Source organism: Thalassophryne amazonica, chromosome 6 (genome assembly GCF_902500255.1).
Source record: "Thalassophryne amazonica chromosome 6, fThaAma1.1, whole genome shotgun sequence".
Lineage (NCBI taxonomy): Eukaryota > Metazoa > Chordata > Actinopteri > Batrachoidiformes > Batrachoididae > Thalassophryne > Thalassophryne amazonica.
The window spans coordinates 69,227,600-69,244,135 of record NC_047108.1 but is presented as its reverse complement, the minus strand read 5'-3'; the positions used below and the strand labels follow the sequence as shown (position 1 = coordinate 69,244,135).

The following is a 16,536-nucleotide window of genomic DNA, read 5'->3' as shown; positions in this document are numbered from 1 at the left end:
GATGGAGGAATCTCATTTCTGCCCCTTGTATCAGCGACCTTATTCTTTTGGTCATTACTCAATTACTCAAATACTTTTCGGCCCCACTGTATGTCATTTCATTTTGTTATGGCATCTATGAACAGTGAGTCAGTTTCACTGGAGCTATCTGTCTCTGCTTGTACATACTGGGCTTGACTTACGTGACTGACACACTTTGGCAAAGTGCATTTAATTTATTGCATTTTTCACATCTCTGTCCTACAGCAGGACAATTGTCTTATTCTTTTGCTGCTGCACATTAATCCATCCATTTTTTTTCCTACCCGCTTACTCCAATTAAGAGTCACGAAGGGGGCTGCAGCCTATCCCAGATACACCCTGGACAGGACGCCAGTCTATCGCAGGGCTGTTTACTTGACATTCAAATTAACAAAATATTCACAGTGTGTCACTTTTTCCACATTTGGTATGCTACAGCCTTATTCCAAAATGGATGAATTTCATTTTTTTCCCAAAAATATTACACACAATACCCCATAATGACAATGTAAAAGCATTTTTTTCTTTTTTAGAGTTTTGCAAATTTATTTAAAAAACTATGAAATTACATGTATACAAGTATTCACAGCCTTTGCCATGAAGCTCAAAATTGAGCTCAGGTGCATCCTGTTTCCACTGATCATCCTTGAGATGTTTCTACAGCTTAACTGAAGTCCACCTGGGGTAAATTCAGTTGATTGGACATGAATTGGAAAGGCACACACCTTGGTACACTGTAAATTATTTGGTTCTTACCCATATTAAAAAAAACCTTTAGATTTAGTAGTGTTGAATAATATTTCTTGTTTGAAGGGTTAATTTCTTATTTTAAGTGTTACCGTAATTCAAGACATCTTGTCAACTGAAATTATCTGTTCATGCAGCAAAATAATTTCCCTCAGATTTAGTGTTTTTTCTTGTTTTAAGACAGTATATAATTGCTGCCAGAGGTGCATCAACAAAGTACTGACCAAAGGGTGTAAATACTTAGTGTATGTACATGTGATTTCTTTTGTCATGCAGTCATTATGGGAGTGTTGTGGGTAGAATTTTGTGGGAAAAATGAAGTTACTTGATGTTTTGGCATTGCTGACACTTACACAAATATGCACGATTATGCAATTATGGAATAATATGATTAACATCAAGAACTTTAATTTGTTTAACGGGAAAAAGTTGGGAAAATGCAAATAATCTAATGTTTCAAATGTCAATATCTTTTATATATGGTTATGCTTTTAAAAATGTATATATATATATATATATATATATATATATATATATATATATATATATATATATATATATATATATATATATATATATACATACATACATACATACCATAGTAGTACATAGTATATGCATATTGCTCAGCAATGAGAATGTTGTTTAGGTCATGTGTTTGTCACATTAAAGGCTATGCCCATAAAACAAATTCCATTATTTTAAATGGTGTCACAAAATACTAAAAGTTAGCATACTTAAGCATTAAATGTTCACTATTTTCATTCAAAAGCTTGCCCCTGCCTTCATAAATGAAGTGAAAATATGTATGTTATCGTACAAATTAAAAAAAAACTTTCAATTAAAAAACAATGAAATATTTGGAATGAGATGAAATATGATTACAGTGTGATTTTCAATCAAGTCTAAGTGGTTAAAATGTAACCTTATTTAATTGTTTCTGTGACAGTGACAGGCAGCACAGTGGATTAGTGGTTAGCACTGTTGCCTCACAGCAAGAAGAATCCCTGGTTCAAAGTTTTAAGCCTAATCTTAAAAGTAGAGAGGGTATCTGTCTCCCTGATCTGAATTGGGAGCTGGTTCCACAGGAGAGGAGCCTGAAAGCTGAAGGCTCTGCCTCCCATTCTACTCTTACAAACCCTAGGAACTACAAGTAAGCCTGCAGTCTGAGAGCGAAGCGCTCTATTAGGGTGATATGGTACTACGAGGTCCCTAAGATAAGATGGGACCTGATTATTCAAAACCTTATAAGTAAGAAGAAGAATTTTAAATTCTATTCTAGAATTAACAGGAAGCCAATGAAGAGAGGCCAACACGGGTGAGATATGCTCTCTCCTGCTAGTCCCCGTCAGTACTCTAGCTGCAGCATTTTGAATTAACTGAAGGCTTTTTAGGGAACTTTTAGGACAACCTGATAATAAAGAATTACAATAGTCCAGCCTAGAGGAAATAAATGCATGAATTAGTTTTTCAGCATCACTCTGAGACAAGACCTTTCTGATTTTAGAGATATTGCGTAAATGCAAAAAGGCAGTCCTACATATTTGTTTAATATGCGCTTTGAATGACATATCCTGATCAAAAATGACTCCAAGATTTCTCACAGTATTACTAGAGGTCAGGGAAATGCCATCCAGAGTAAAGATCTGGTTAGACACCATGCTTCTAAGATTTGTGGGGCCAAGTACAATAACTTCAGTTTTATCTGAGTTTAAAAGCAGGAAATTAGAGGTCATCCATGTCTTTATGTCTGTAAGACAATCCTGCAGTTTAGCTAATTGGTGTGTGTCCTCTGGCTTCATGGATAGATAAAGCTGGGTATCATCTGCGTAACAATGAAAATTTAAGCAATACCGTCTAATAATACTGCCTAAGGGAAGCATGTATAAAGTGAATAAAATTGGTCCTAGCACAGAACCTTGTGGAACTCCATAATTAACTTTAGTCTGTGAAGACGATTCCCCATTTACATGAACAAACTGTAATCTATTAGACAAATATGATTCAAACCACTGCAGCGCAGTGCCTTTAATACCTATGACATGCTCTAATCTCTGTAATAAAATTTTATGGTCAACAGTATCAAAAGCAGCACTGAGGTCCAACAGAACAAGCACAGAGATAAGTCCACTGTCCGAAGCCATAAGAAGATCATTTGTAACCTTCACTAATGCTGTTTCTGTACTATGATGAATTCTAAAACCTGACTGAACCTCTTCAAATAGACCATTCCTCTGCAGGTGATCAGTTAGCTGTTTTATTGTTTTTATTTATTGTTTTATTTTGTTAGCAAAGAAAGTCATGAAGTCATTACTAGTTAAAGTTAATGGAATACTCAGCTCAATAGAGCTCTGACTCTTTGTCAGCCTGGCTACAGTGCTGAAAAGAAACCTGAGGTTGTTTTTATTTTCTTCAATTAGTGATGAGTAGAAAGATGTCCTAGCTTTACGGAGGGCTTTTTTATAGAGCAACAAACTCTTTTTCCAGGCTAAGTGAAGATCTTCTAAATTAGTGAGACGCCATTTCCTCTCCAACTTACGGGTTATCTGCTTTAAGCTACGAGTTTGTGAGTTATACCACGGAGTCAGACACTTCTGATTTAAAGCTCTCTTTTTCAGAGGAGCTACAGCATCCAAAGTTGTCTTCAATGATGATGTAAAACTATTGACGAGATACTCTAACTCTCTTACAGAGTTTAGGTAGCTACTCTGCTCTGTGTTGGTATATGACAATAGAGAACATAAAGAAGGAATCATATCCTTAAACCTAGTTACAGCGCTTTCTGAAAGACTTCTAGTGTAATGAAACTTATTCCCCACTGCAGGGTAGTCCATCAGGGTAAATGTAAATGTTATTAAAAAATGATCAGACAGAAGGGAGTTTTCAGGGAATACTGTTAAGTCTTCTATTTCCATACCATAAGTCAAAACAAGATCTAAGATATGATTAAAGTGGTGGGTGGACTCATTTACTTTTTGAGCAAAGCCAATAGAGTCTAATAATAGATTAAATGCAGTGTTGAGGCTGTCATTCTCAGCATCTGTGTGGATGTTAAAATCGCCCATTATAAGTATCTTATCTGAGCTAAGCACTAAGTCAGACAGAAGGTCTGAAAATTCACAGAGAAACTCACAGTAACGACCAGGTGGACGATAGATAATAACAAATAAAACTGGTTTTTGGGACTTCCAATTTGGATGGAAAAGACTAAGAGACAAGCTTTCAAATGAATTAAAGCTCTGTCTAGGTTTTTGATTAATTAATAAGCTGGAATGGAAGATTGCTGCTAATCCTCCGCCCCGGCCCGTACTACGAGCATTCTGACAGTTAGTGTGACTCGGGGGTGTTGACTCATTTAAACTAACATATTCATCCTGCTGTAACCAGGTTTCTGTTAGGCAGAATAAATCAATACGTTGATCAATTATTATATCATTTACCAACAGGGACTTAGAAGAGAGAGACCTAATGTTTAATAGACCACATTTAACTGTTTTAGTCTGTGGTGCAGTTGAAGGTGCTATATTATTTTTTCTTTTTGAATTTTTTTGCTTAAATATATTTTTGCTGGTTATTGGTGGTCTGGAAGCAGGCACCGTCTCTACGGGGATGGGGTAATGAGGGGATGGCAGGGGGAGAGAAGCTGCAGAAAGGTGTATAAGACCACAGCTCTGCCTCCTGGTCCCAACGCTAGACAGTCACAGTTTGGAGGATCCAAGAAAATTGGCCAGATTTCTAGAAATGAGAGCTGCTCCATCTAAAGTGGGATGGATGCCGTCTCTCCTAACAAGACCAGGTTTTCCCCAGAAGCTTTGCCAATTATCAATGAAGCCCACCTCATTTTTTGGACACCACTCAGACAGCCAGCAATTCAAGGAGAACATGCGGCTAAACATGTCATTCCCGGTCTGATTGGGGAGGGGCCCAGAGAAAACTACAGAGTCCGACATTGTTTTTGCAAAGTTACACACCGATTTAATGTTAATTTTAGTGACCTCCGATTGGTGTAACCGAGTGTCATTACTGCCGACGTGAATTACAATCTTACCAAATTTACGCTTAGCCTTAGCCAGCAATTTCAAATTTCCTTCAATGTCGCCTGCTCTGGCCCCCGGAAGACAATTGACAATGGTTGCTGGTGTCGCTAACTTCACATTTCTCAAAACAGAGTCGCCAATAACCAGAGTTTGATCCTCGGCGAGTGTGTCGTCGAGTGGGGAAAAACGGTTAGAGATGTGCACGGGTTGACGGTGTACACGGGGCTTCTGTTTAGGGCTACGCTTCCTCCTCACAGTCACCCAGTCGGCCTGCTTTCCCGACTGCACGGGATCCGCCAGGGGGGAACTAACGGTGGCTAAGCCACCTTGGTCCGCACCGACTACAGGGGCCTGGCTAGCTGTAGAATTTTCCACGGTGCGGAGCCGAGTCTCCAATTCGCCCAGCCTGGCCTCCAAAGCTACGAATAAGCTGCACTTATTACAAGTACCGTTACTGCTAAAGGAAGCCGAGGAACAACTAAACATTTCACACCCAGAGCAGAAAAGTGCGGGAGAGACAGGAGAAGCCGCCATGCTAAATCGGCTAAAAGCTAGTAGCTACGCAACCTAGTGGATTCCTAAAAACACGCAAAGTGAATAATGTGTAAATAATTTAGAGGTGATTCAGCAGAAGGAGTGCTTTAGTTAAGGCACCAGACAGGCCATGAAGCAGCACAAGTAACGCACGGCAACAGCGAACGCACGACAACGGTGCAAAAATAAAATAAAAATCCACTAGACAGGCTGTGGAGCAGCACAGGTAACGCACGACAACGGCGGCAAAAAATAAAATAAAAATCCACTAGACAGGCTGTGGAGCAGCACAGGTAACGCACGACAACAGTGGTAAAAAATAAAATAAAAATCCACTAGACAGGCTGCGGAGCAGCACAGGTAACGCACGACAACGGTGGTAAAAAAAAAATAAAATAAATAAAATAAAAATCCACTAGACAGGCCGTGGAACAGCACAGGTAACGCACGACAACAGTGGTAAAAAATAAAATAAAAATCCACTAGACAGGCCGTGGAGCAGCACAGGTAACGCACGACAACGGCGGCAAAAAATAAAATAAAAATCCACTAGACAGGCTGTGGAGCAGCACAGGTAACGCACGACAACGGCGGCAAAAAATAAAATAAAAATCCACTAGACAGGCTGTGGAGCAGCACAGGCAACGCACGACAACGGTGGCAAAAAACAAAATAAAAATCCACTAGACAGGCTGTGGAGCAGCACAGGTAACGCACGACAACGGTGGTAAAAAATAAAATAAAAATCCACTAGACAGGCTGTGGAGCAGCACAGGTAACGCACGACAACGGTGGTAAAAAATAAAATAAAAATCCACTAGACAGGCTGAGGAGCAACACAGGTAACGCACGACAACGGTGGTAAAAAATAAAATAAAAATCCACTAGACAGGCTGCGGAGCAGCACAGGTAACGCACGACAACAGTGGTAAAAAATAAAATAAAAATCCACTAGACAGGCTGCGGAGCAGCACAGGTAACGCACGACAACAGTGGTAAAAAATAAAATAAAAATCCACTAGACAGGCTGCGGAGCAGCACAGGTAACGCACGACAACAGTGGTAAAAAATAAAATAAAAATCCACTAGACAGGCTGCGGAGCAGCACAGGTAACGCACGACAACAGTGGTAAAAAATAAAATAAAAATCCACTGGACAGGCTGCGGAGCAGCACAGATAACGCACGACAACAGTGGTAAAAAATAAAATAAAAATCCACTGGACAGGCTGTGGAGCAGCACAGGTAACGCACGACAACAGTGCTAAAAAATAAAATAAAAATCCACTGGACAGGCTGTGGAGCAGCACAGGTAACGCACTGACAACGGTGCTAAAATAAAATAAAAATCCACTGGACAGGCTGTGGAGCAGCACAGGTAACACACGACAACAGTGGTAAAAATAAAATAAAAATCCACTGGACAGGCTGTGGAGCAGCACAGGTAACACACGACAACGGTGCTAAAATAAAATAAAATCCACTGGACAGGCTGTGGAGCAGCACAGGTAACACACGACAACAGTGCTAAAATAAAATAAAAATCCACTAGGCAGGCTGTGGAGCAGCACAGGTAACGCACGACAACAGTGCTAAAAAATAAAATAAAAATCCACAGAACAGGCTGTGGAGCAGCACAGGTAACACACGACAACAGTGCTAAAAAATAAAATAAAAATCCACTGGGCAGGCTGTGGAGCAGCACAGGTAACACACGACAACAGTGCTAAAAATAAAATAAAAATCCACTGGGCAGGCTGTGGAGCAGCACAGGTAACACACGACAACAGTGCTAAAAAATAAAATAAAAATCCACTGGACAGGCTGTGGAGCAGCACAGGTAACACACGACAACAGTGCTAAAATAAAATAAAAATCCACTGGACAGGCTGTGGAGCAGCACAGGTAACACACGACAACAGTGCTAAAATAAAATAAAAATCCACTGGACAGACTGTGGAGCAGCACAGGTAACGCACGACAACAGCGCTAAAATAAAATAAAAATCCACTAGACAGGCTGTGGAGCAGCACGACAACAGTGCTAAAAAATAAAATAAAAATAAAAACGAAAGCGTTAGCAAGCTAGTTAGCTTGCCAACGCTGATGAAAGTTAGCTGATAAAAGTGCTCCGTCGCGATGTTTCGACCGTTAGAGGTCTTCTTTAGGCGTTGGAGCACGGTGAAAAAGTAAAAAAAAAAAAAAAAAAAAAGTAAAAAGTAAAAAAGTCTTGAAAAAGACTGTTAATTCAAAGAACTCAAACAGCTCAGTTCAAACAGCTAACAGATACAGCAGAACACCGCTGTGCTCCGGAACGCTGTGCTTATGAATTATGGGATTGTCAACTGCAAAGCTTTTTGATAACGGAATTGGTGCACCAGCAACAGACGACAGTGTGAATGAATCACAAGAAATTTTCTCAATTTCCACCCAGGCAGGGCCAGTGTCATCATATTGATAGTGCATCCAGTAAGACAAACAACATAAATTGGATGCCCAGTAGTAATAACGAAGGTTTGGTAGGGCTAAATCTCGCTTTGATTTTTGCAACTATTCTTTGCGTAGCTGTGGTTTCTTATTATTCCAAAGAAATTATGTAATAACCCGGTCTAGTTTCTTAAAATAGGTGTTTGGAATGTACACAGGAAGACTTTGAAACAAATATAGATATCTAGGCAATACAGACATTTTAACAACATTCACTCTCCCTACTAATGAAAGAGGAAGTGGTGACCATTTTGACAAATCTTGCTGTATATTAAGTTGTAGTTGAGTAAAGTTTTCTTTAAAAAGATCCTTGAAGTTTTCTGTCACAGTTATTCCAAGATAAACAAAACTACGTGCAGCGGTCTTAAAAGGAACATTGATTTTTGCTAATGTTGAGTCAGATAGATTTAAAGATAATAGCTCGCTTTTATGTAAATTCAGTTTATAACCTGACACAAGCCCAAATATATCCAATAGTTCCAGAATGAGAGGGATAGTATCCTCCGCCCTAGATACGTACAGCAGGAGATCATCGGCATAGAGTGACAATTTATGTTCAGTGCCAAATCGTGAAATGCCTGTTGTGGGCTGGGGTGTTTGGCTGGCTTGGTTTTTGTTTTCTGTTTCTCCCACCAGGTGGTATGCATTCAGGACTGAGTGGCTGAGCATTAGGACCTCACCCTGAACACCTGAGGCTTGTTTTCACGTGCAGGTCATCAGGACTCACAGCTGTGGTGTATTCTGTCTTGATCAGAGATTGCTGCATTTAAACCTTGAATGCACAGTGTGTGATTGCCAGAGACTCGACCTTGTGAGCAGACGTGTGAGATCGACGTCAGGAGAACAATCTCACCATCATGGACGCAGAGACCGCTCCAGGTTTGACGCCACAGTCTGTGAAGGAGGATTGGGTGAGGTCTCACGCTCTTCAGCACACTTCCTGAGGTAATTTGGTTTTGGTGACTTTTATGAAGTAATGACAGTGGATTTGGTGTCCCTCACACCTTGTTGTATCGAGGTGTCACGTTATGCTAATTGTCTAATCAGCTTCTGCTGCAGTGGAGATTTGAACTGAGTTGTTCCGTGCCTGCAGGGTGAGAAGCTGATGTATAGATTTAAGCCAGGAAGTGTTTGCTGATTGCGTGCACCTTTGAGTTGTGTCTCTCTGTGTGGAGTTGGACTCACCTCCATGTTTTCTTTCTTCACAGACTTGGTTTGTCGCGGCCACCTGGGGGGTGTCGGCGGGGTCCCTGGGTCCGAACTGCTGTGGCTCCGGACCGTTTGCGCTGTTGAGAGCGCGCCGTGTTTCCACCTCACCAGACCGCGGACTTTTTAGTTGTTTAGCACTTCACTCACTGTTATGTTTATTAAATTCTGTTACCTTTTGAACCGTGCTCTGCTTATTTTATGCTGGGTCCTTTCAAACACTGGGTCGGTGCTCCGACCGCGTCCGAAACATAACAATGCCATGGATAGAGTGATTGTTTCTTATGGCTATCGCCAGCGGCTCAATAGCCACAACAAAGAGGAGGGGGCTGAGGGGGCAGCCCTGACGGGTTCCATGGTGTAGAGGGAACGGTTTTGAATAGTAATTATTTGTGAGTACCATAGCTGAAGGACAGGCATAGAGTAATTTCACCCAGGATAAGAAAGAGTTACCAACCCCAAACTTACTAAAGTGAGCCAACTTTTTATGTATGCGTTTGCTGGATGTCGTGCATTTTGAAATTAAATTAAATATTGTTAATGTGACTCCACGTGTTGTGTATCTCAGTAAGTGATAATAATGCAAAGTACATGCAGGTGTCGTGCAGTGTGCATTTTCAGAGGACCGACATCCATGCCCAATCGCCTGCAATGACAGATATTCGCCCTCCAAAAGCATGTTATTGTATTATTAATAGCCAACAATTTTTTTTGTGATGCCCATGCGCACATACTGTTTTTCTTTCTTTTCTTTTTGAACTGCAACCATGTGTTAGTGTACAACTTTAGGGCCCCTTCACACATAGTACGAATAAGTACAAATCAGGGTGACTCATGGAGGAACAGCTCGTATGAGCGAACCACGATGTGCAGTATGTGACAGATATATAGTCTGTAATCTATGCAACTGGTTTGACATCCTGAGGTCAAATGGCTTTGGAGCATTAGTTAGTTTTTAATTTAATCTATACAGTTTCTTTGAAGCCTGATGTGTTTATAGTCCATGAGCCAGTCATGAATTTTAACCTAATCGATACCACTTAAGGGGAAAAAAAACGACACTTAGAATCCAGTCTCGGTGTATCATGGCCTACACAAAAATGTAGTACAGCCATCCCAGGGTGGTAGCTGCAGCCAGGTATGGGGTCAATGAAGAATTACACAGAGGTCAAACTTTAAAAATGCTCTAATCATGTTGAAAACTATGCAAGGGCACTCCCAGTAATCCCAAAATGATTTTCCAGCCTATCAAGTAGAATATGATGACCCACTGTATCAAATGCAGCACTGAGATCTAACAGCAACAGAACTGTAGTGGTGTCCAAATCCATTGTAAGCAGAAGATCATTCACCACTTTAGTGAGAGCCGTCTCTGTGGAATGATATTTTCTAAAAGCAGACTGCAGTGGCTCAAAGAGATTATTCTCAGTAAGATAGTCTATGAGCTGCCGTGACACCACTTTTCCAGAATTTTAGAGCAAAATGATAGAGTTGATATCGGCCGATAGTTTTTCAATACACTAGGGTCAAGATTAGGTTTCTTAAGTAATGGTTTAATCACTGCAGATTTGAAACATTTAGGAACAGATCCAGAAGTTAAAATCTCTGTGTAATTCTTCATTGATCCCTAACTGGCTACAGCTACCACCCTGGGATGGCTATCATACATTTTTGTGTAGGCCATGATACACTGAGGCTGGATTCTAAGTGTCGCTTTTTCCCCTTAAGTGGTACTGAAAACCTGCTTGGCCCATGGACTATTAGGCGCATAATGTGTTTGTAAAACTAACATCATGCCTGCAGGCCGGCTGTTTGAATCCCACTCCATCCGCGGCGCAGAGCCACTGAACGACCACACTGTTCATGCCATTCTATCACTATGAAACATTTTGGAGACCCAAGATATTTACTTCCTGCAAGATAATCACACATTCTAATAATCAATGCGCCCCCTGTTGACAGCAGTCAGTAATACAGCATGAGGGACGTTCTTTTCAAGATACAATAATTTCTTCCTGCGCCCCTGGCGGCAGATGTCTGTCAATTTCCTTAAATTCTAAATTATTAAAATATATGTACAACACCACTTTCACTCATTTTATTGTCTTTTATATATTATTTTTAAAATCAATGGACCCAGATGTACAGCGCTGCACCTTCTGCACAAACGGATGGCAACAGTGTGGAGCGACAGGGGGCGGGGCCAGGCAGCGTTAGCATCTTGTCATTGGCCGCGCACGGAAAGCGCAACAGGCGCTGCTGCAGCCGGGATACGCGCCAGTCACACCAGGGCGCAGCGACATGACAAAATAATGAAAGAAAACATATAGTAAAAACAAAACAATTTGGCAGCATAAATGACCTTCCAGTTTTGTTTTGTTTTGACGTAGATTGTTGAATTACCTAACAGCGTCCACATATCTGCGGCTGCTCGGCGGATTAATGTCCCCGTCCGATCACATCCAGACAACAGCAGCGCCGCACAATTTTGTTGCCAGAGTTGCCGCTTAAACGCGGCTGTCATCCGACGTCGAGCGCGTCAAACCGGCCTGAGCTGCACAATGTTTCTCACGAGCCGTTGCTATGGCACCCGACCACACGACAAATGGTATTCAGCCTTACAACTCCTCAAAAACATGCCCTGAAATCGCCAATTCGGAGCCGACGAATGACGTTAGCGTGCGCCGAGGAGACTGTCGACAAGCTTTTTCCTTACCTGGCGACCAATCCGTGTTTTCCTTTTTAACTGTCTGGATGGCTGTTTGTTTTCCCAGGCGACGACAGCATCTCCGGGATTTTTTTTCCTTTTTCTACCTGGGAATCCCAAGCAACTTCCGGGCCCATGCTGGGATACAGACCGAACAAACAACTGTGCTGCAGAGCGCCGGATTCACAGATTGTCGAATGCATCGATGGAGGGGTGCAGGTGACTGAAAATGTTATCGTTCCAAAATCTGCAAACTCTGTGCGTAAATATAGTGTTGGAAATGCAAATGTTGTTGTTGTTTGTTTTTTAACCTCCTCAGAGGAAACAAATGAGATCACAAGATTACAGGGTCTTATTTTTTTATTGCATTTTTCTTTGTAGTTCATTCAACAGAACAAACTGTCTTCAAGAACTAGACGCACAACAAAACGTACACGACAGCTCTTGCATGAGAAATTAAAATATAGCATAATACAGGAGGTGATATGTGCAGGAGTCGCATTTATAAATGTCATTCAAGTGCACAACAGTCCTTTTAATAGGGTGGAGGATCTGATAGAGTACAAAAAACAAGATTACAAAGTTTACCACAACTGAAGGTTGTTTTGTTGTTGTTGCTGTTTTGTCCGCTACAAAACTGCAAAAAACAAAACAAAAAAAACCCTGAATTATACGTGAACCCAAATATATGTAGGTTTCGAACACAAAACCACAAAATCAGATCCGTAAGTATTTGGACAGAGGCAGAATTTTTGGAATTTTGCCTTTGCTCACTGCCACGACAAAGTTTTAATGAAATGTTCACAATTTTGTGTGGTGTAAACTTTCATCTTTAAATCATGTCGATGGGCGACACCGTGGTGCTTAGTGGTTAGCACTGTTGCCTCACAGCAAGAAGGTCATGGGATCAATTCCCACCTGGGGCCTTTCTGTGTGAAGTTTGTATGTTCTCATCCCTGTTTGCGTGGGTTCCCTCCGGGTGCTCCGGCTTCCTCTGCTTCCTCCAATTAAGGGTCGTGGGCCGGGCTGGAGCCATCCCAGCAGTCATAGGGCGTGAAACATGGTACAGCCTGGACAGGACACCAGTCTGTCACAGTTCCACATGTAGACAAAGAAACACATGCACCCACACACACACCTACAAACAATTTAAAATGTACAATTCATCTAACCTTCATGTGTTTTGGATATGGGAGGAACCTGGAGCACCCAGAGGGAACCCACGCAAACACAGGGAGAACATACAAACTCCACACAGAAAGGCCACAAGAGGGATTCAATCCCATGACCATGTTGCTGTGAAGCAGCAGTGCTAACCACTAAGCTACTGTGTTGTTCTGAAGTACATCAATCATTAAGAAATACAAACAGCATGATAAATCTGTGTGGAGTAGACAGATTTGAGCTGTTTTCTGGTCCTGCATCAAATTTGTGCTCAAGGTCATTTTCAAGGTCTAAGCTCAGCTTCTATGGTTAAATTTCAAATTTGTTATTAATTTATATAGCGCCAAATCACAACAAGTCGCCTCAAGGCGCTTCACAAACATCATTTAAAAGGCAGAATAAAATGAAATAAAGATTAAAAACACAATAAAAAATGATAAAACATAAATAAGTAAAAGGAATAAAATAAATAAAAGGAATAAAAGAAGACACACAATCGTATAAAATGCTAATGATAAAACAGGGAAAAAGTGTGTCTTATATCTAGCCTTAAAAGTCTCCACAGCGTCCGATTGTCAGATCTGTGTAGGCAGATCATTCCACAGACCTGGGGCGCGGTGGGAAAAGGCTCTGTAACCCGCTGACTTTTTATTCATCCTAGGGACGCACAGCAGGCCTGCACCGTGTCAACGCAGGGCCTGAGCCGGTACATAGGGCTCAACCAGGCCAGCCAGGTAGGGGGGTGCCAGTCCGTGAACAATTTTATAGGCCAATAATAACACTTTAAAATACGAAATCAAAGAGACCGGAAGCCAGTCAAGGGACGCCAGAACCGGAGTAATGTGGTCAAACCTTTTTTTCCCTGTATATAGCACCCTTTGGGAACATATTGCGGCATTTTAGGGTTGCTTACTTATAGGATTTCATGAATGGAACATGGAATATTGGGCTGGTATTAACAATTTTCCAAGCATGATCCAGTGTGAAAGTGTCACAATGCTTGCTCGTGACCCCAGCGACAAGGCTAAGAGGATGCCCACCCCATGTAACACCTAGCCATAGCATATATGGTTACTTTTCATAAATAAGGGAGTCATACAGATTGAGCAGAAATTGGGCTTCAAGAGTTTCAAAAATGAAACTTTTTTATTTTAATTTCAAAGCTGTAACAATGAACTTAGATACATAATCATCAGAAAATAGTTTCCAGATCTCAGGTTATTAAAATAAATATTTTGTGTTGCATGATTTTAACCCCAATGCACCCTATATTTTGCAACTCTTTTTCCAGAAATGTAGATAATTGTCAAAAAGGCATGTTAAAATAATAATAATGATAATTCAAATTGATCATAGGCAATTATTCATTCATTTTCTATACCTGCATACTCCAATACTCCAATTAAGGGTCACAGGGGGTTGGAGACTAACAGTCACAGGGCAGGAGGCGGGGTATAAAATAGACATGACGCCAGTCTGTCACAGGGGCACATATAGACAAACACATTCACACACACCTCTGGTCAATTTAAAGTTTCCAGATCACCTAACCTGCATGTCTTTGGAAGTGGGAGGAAGTCGGAGCATCCGGAGAGAACCCACGTGAAAATGGGGAGAACATGCAAACTCCACACAGAAAGGACCAGGTGGGAAGGGACCCCACGATCTTCTTACTGCTAACCACTAAGCCACCATGCCACCCTCACCAGCAATTAATAATATCAAAAATAGACATATTCCTAATGTATTTTCCATGTTTTGCCAAATAGCATACAGAGACATTTTCTTGTACAAAATAGATTATGTTACCCCTTTTCTAAAACGGATGTGTTGTGTGGGCCGCTGAAGAGGAGGTACTGCTGGCCCACCACCACAAGATGGCGCCCTGCTTGAAGTGCGGGCTTCAAGCACGAGAGGTCGTCGGAGCGACCGGGAGTGACAGCTGTCACTCATCATCTGTACCAGCTGTCACTCATCCACTACTCATCACCACCACCATAAAGGCCGGACTGCAACTCCACCTCCCTGCCGAGAAATCAGCTACCATTCAGGTAAGTTCTCTGCTAAGCTTAACTGTGACTAATAGTCTGATCTCATTTGCAGCCGTTTTCCCGTGACGGTATCCTTATCTGCGGTGTTGGCGTTTGGTGTGGACTGCGACGGCTTCGCCTCACACCCCAAAACAGATAAGTGGTTTCACAGGAGCTGCATGAGTGTGTGATTGGAGGTGGAGGTTCTCCCTCCTAACTGTATACAGACTGTGGGATTACTGAGTGTGCGAACTCACACTCATCAGGACTGTCTCTGTTCTCTGCCAGCAGTACCGGGTCTGACTGCTGAAGACAGTGGCCACCTGGGGCACAGGGCTTGGCGGCTCCGGTGTTCTTCAGCTCCGTTGGTGGTGGAAGCTGTGTGGGATCCGGCTCTTCTCTCGCCAGGCGTCTTCTATCGTCGAGCCTGCCCACACGTCACCTGGTGTATAATTGACATTCCACCATATTGTTATTGTCTGTACGTCGTTGTGCGATTCACAACATTAAATTGTTATTTTTGGCTTATCCATTGTCCGTTCATTAACGCCCCCTGTTGTGGGTCCGTGTCACGACACTTTCACAACAGGATGACTATTACTAAGAATTTCGCATAAGAAATAATTACTTTGAGACCCAGAACAATATACTGTTAACTTATTATTTTTTTAAAAAAAAGCTTGACACAGAGGGATGTACTCTGTGCATCCAATTGTAAACCCAGTGGCCTACAAAGATTGTTTACACATATTTTTACTCTGGATGAGTTTTCACTTACCTTATTAGTTAATGTACTTTTTAGGCCTAATGCTGCACTTACAAGGAAATATATATAAATTTATCTTGCATATCATAAAATTAAACAGGTTAGGTGAACCAGTGCTATCTGATGTGTTTGGCATATGTGAATAATAAGTGCCTGAGGCTTCTCCCTTGTTTTTCTTAACCACAGGAGATCCAAGGTGGATCTGCATGTTGATTTGGTGCAAGTTTTATGCAACTCCACATTATTTGGAGAGCAGGCAAGGGTGGCTTAAAACCGTGAATCTTCTGTGCTGGCAAGAAGCGCACTAACCGTTTGTCCACCACCCCTGCCCCTGTTGGTGAATGTGAATACAAAGAACAGAATCAAAAGGAAATGGTTTCTACTCTATTCAGAACAGATCCTTAACTTAAAAATTCTAGTTGGCCTGACCCAATCTACTTAGATTTTAATGGGTTTCAAGTCATTTTATTACAATTCAGATGAATATGCATTAATACAGACATTTCACAACCGTTTTTCAGCTGCAGTCAACAAGGTTACAGAGTAGCCTGCAGAGGGCTATTACTCATGAAGTGTTATCTAGCTATAGATCACATAGTATAGTATGTTAACTGTGGATAATCACTTATTTTTGTCTATTAAAATTAGATCATTTTTAATGTTTATAATAGTAATGTTGGTAACAGGGTTGCATTATTAGGGTTTACAATAGCAGGCAACACTGAAATTCTTCTGAAAATGGAGAACTTAAAGAGCGGGTACTTACATTTGTCCAACCCACGCTGCAAGAAGGATGTGACATATAAACAGGTACTTCCCGAGTTATGACTTTGATTTAT

At 41.4% G+C, this 16,536-nt stretch overlaps 1 protein-coding gene across 1 annotated transcript in view; it reads right to left on the bottom strand.

Moving 5' to 3' along the window:
* The window catches only part of ikzf4 (IKAROS family zinc finger 4), a 59,741-nt gene extending 47,862 nt beyond the window's left edge, over positions 1 to 11,879 (bottom strand). Inside the window, 1 exon segment of the mRNA XM_034172412.1 lies at positions 11,747 to 11,879. The gene's annotated coding sequence lies outside the window, so the exon portion shown is untranslated.
* Between the last annotated feature and the right edge of the window lie 4,657 nt (positions 11,880 to 16,536).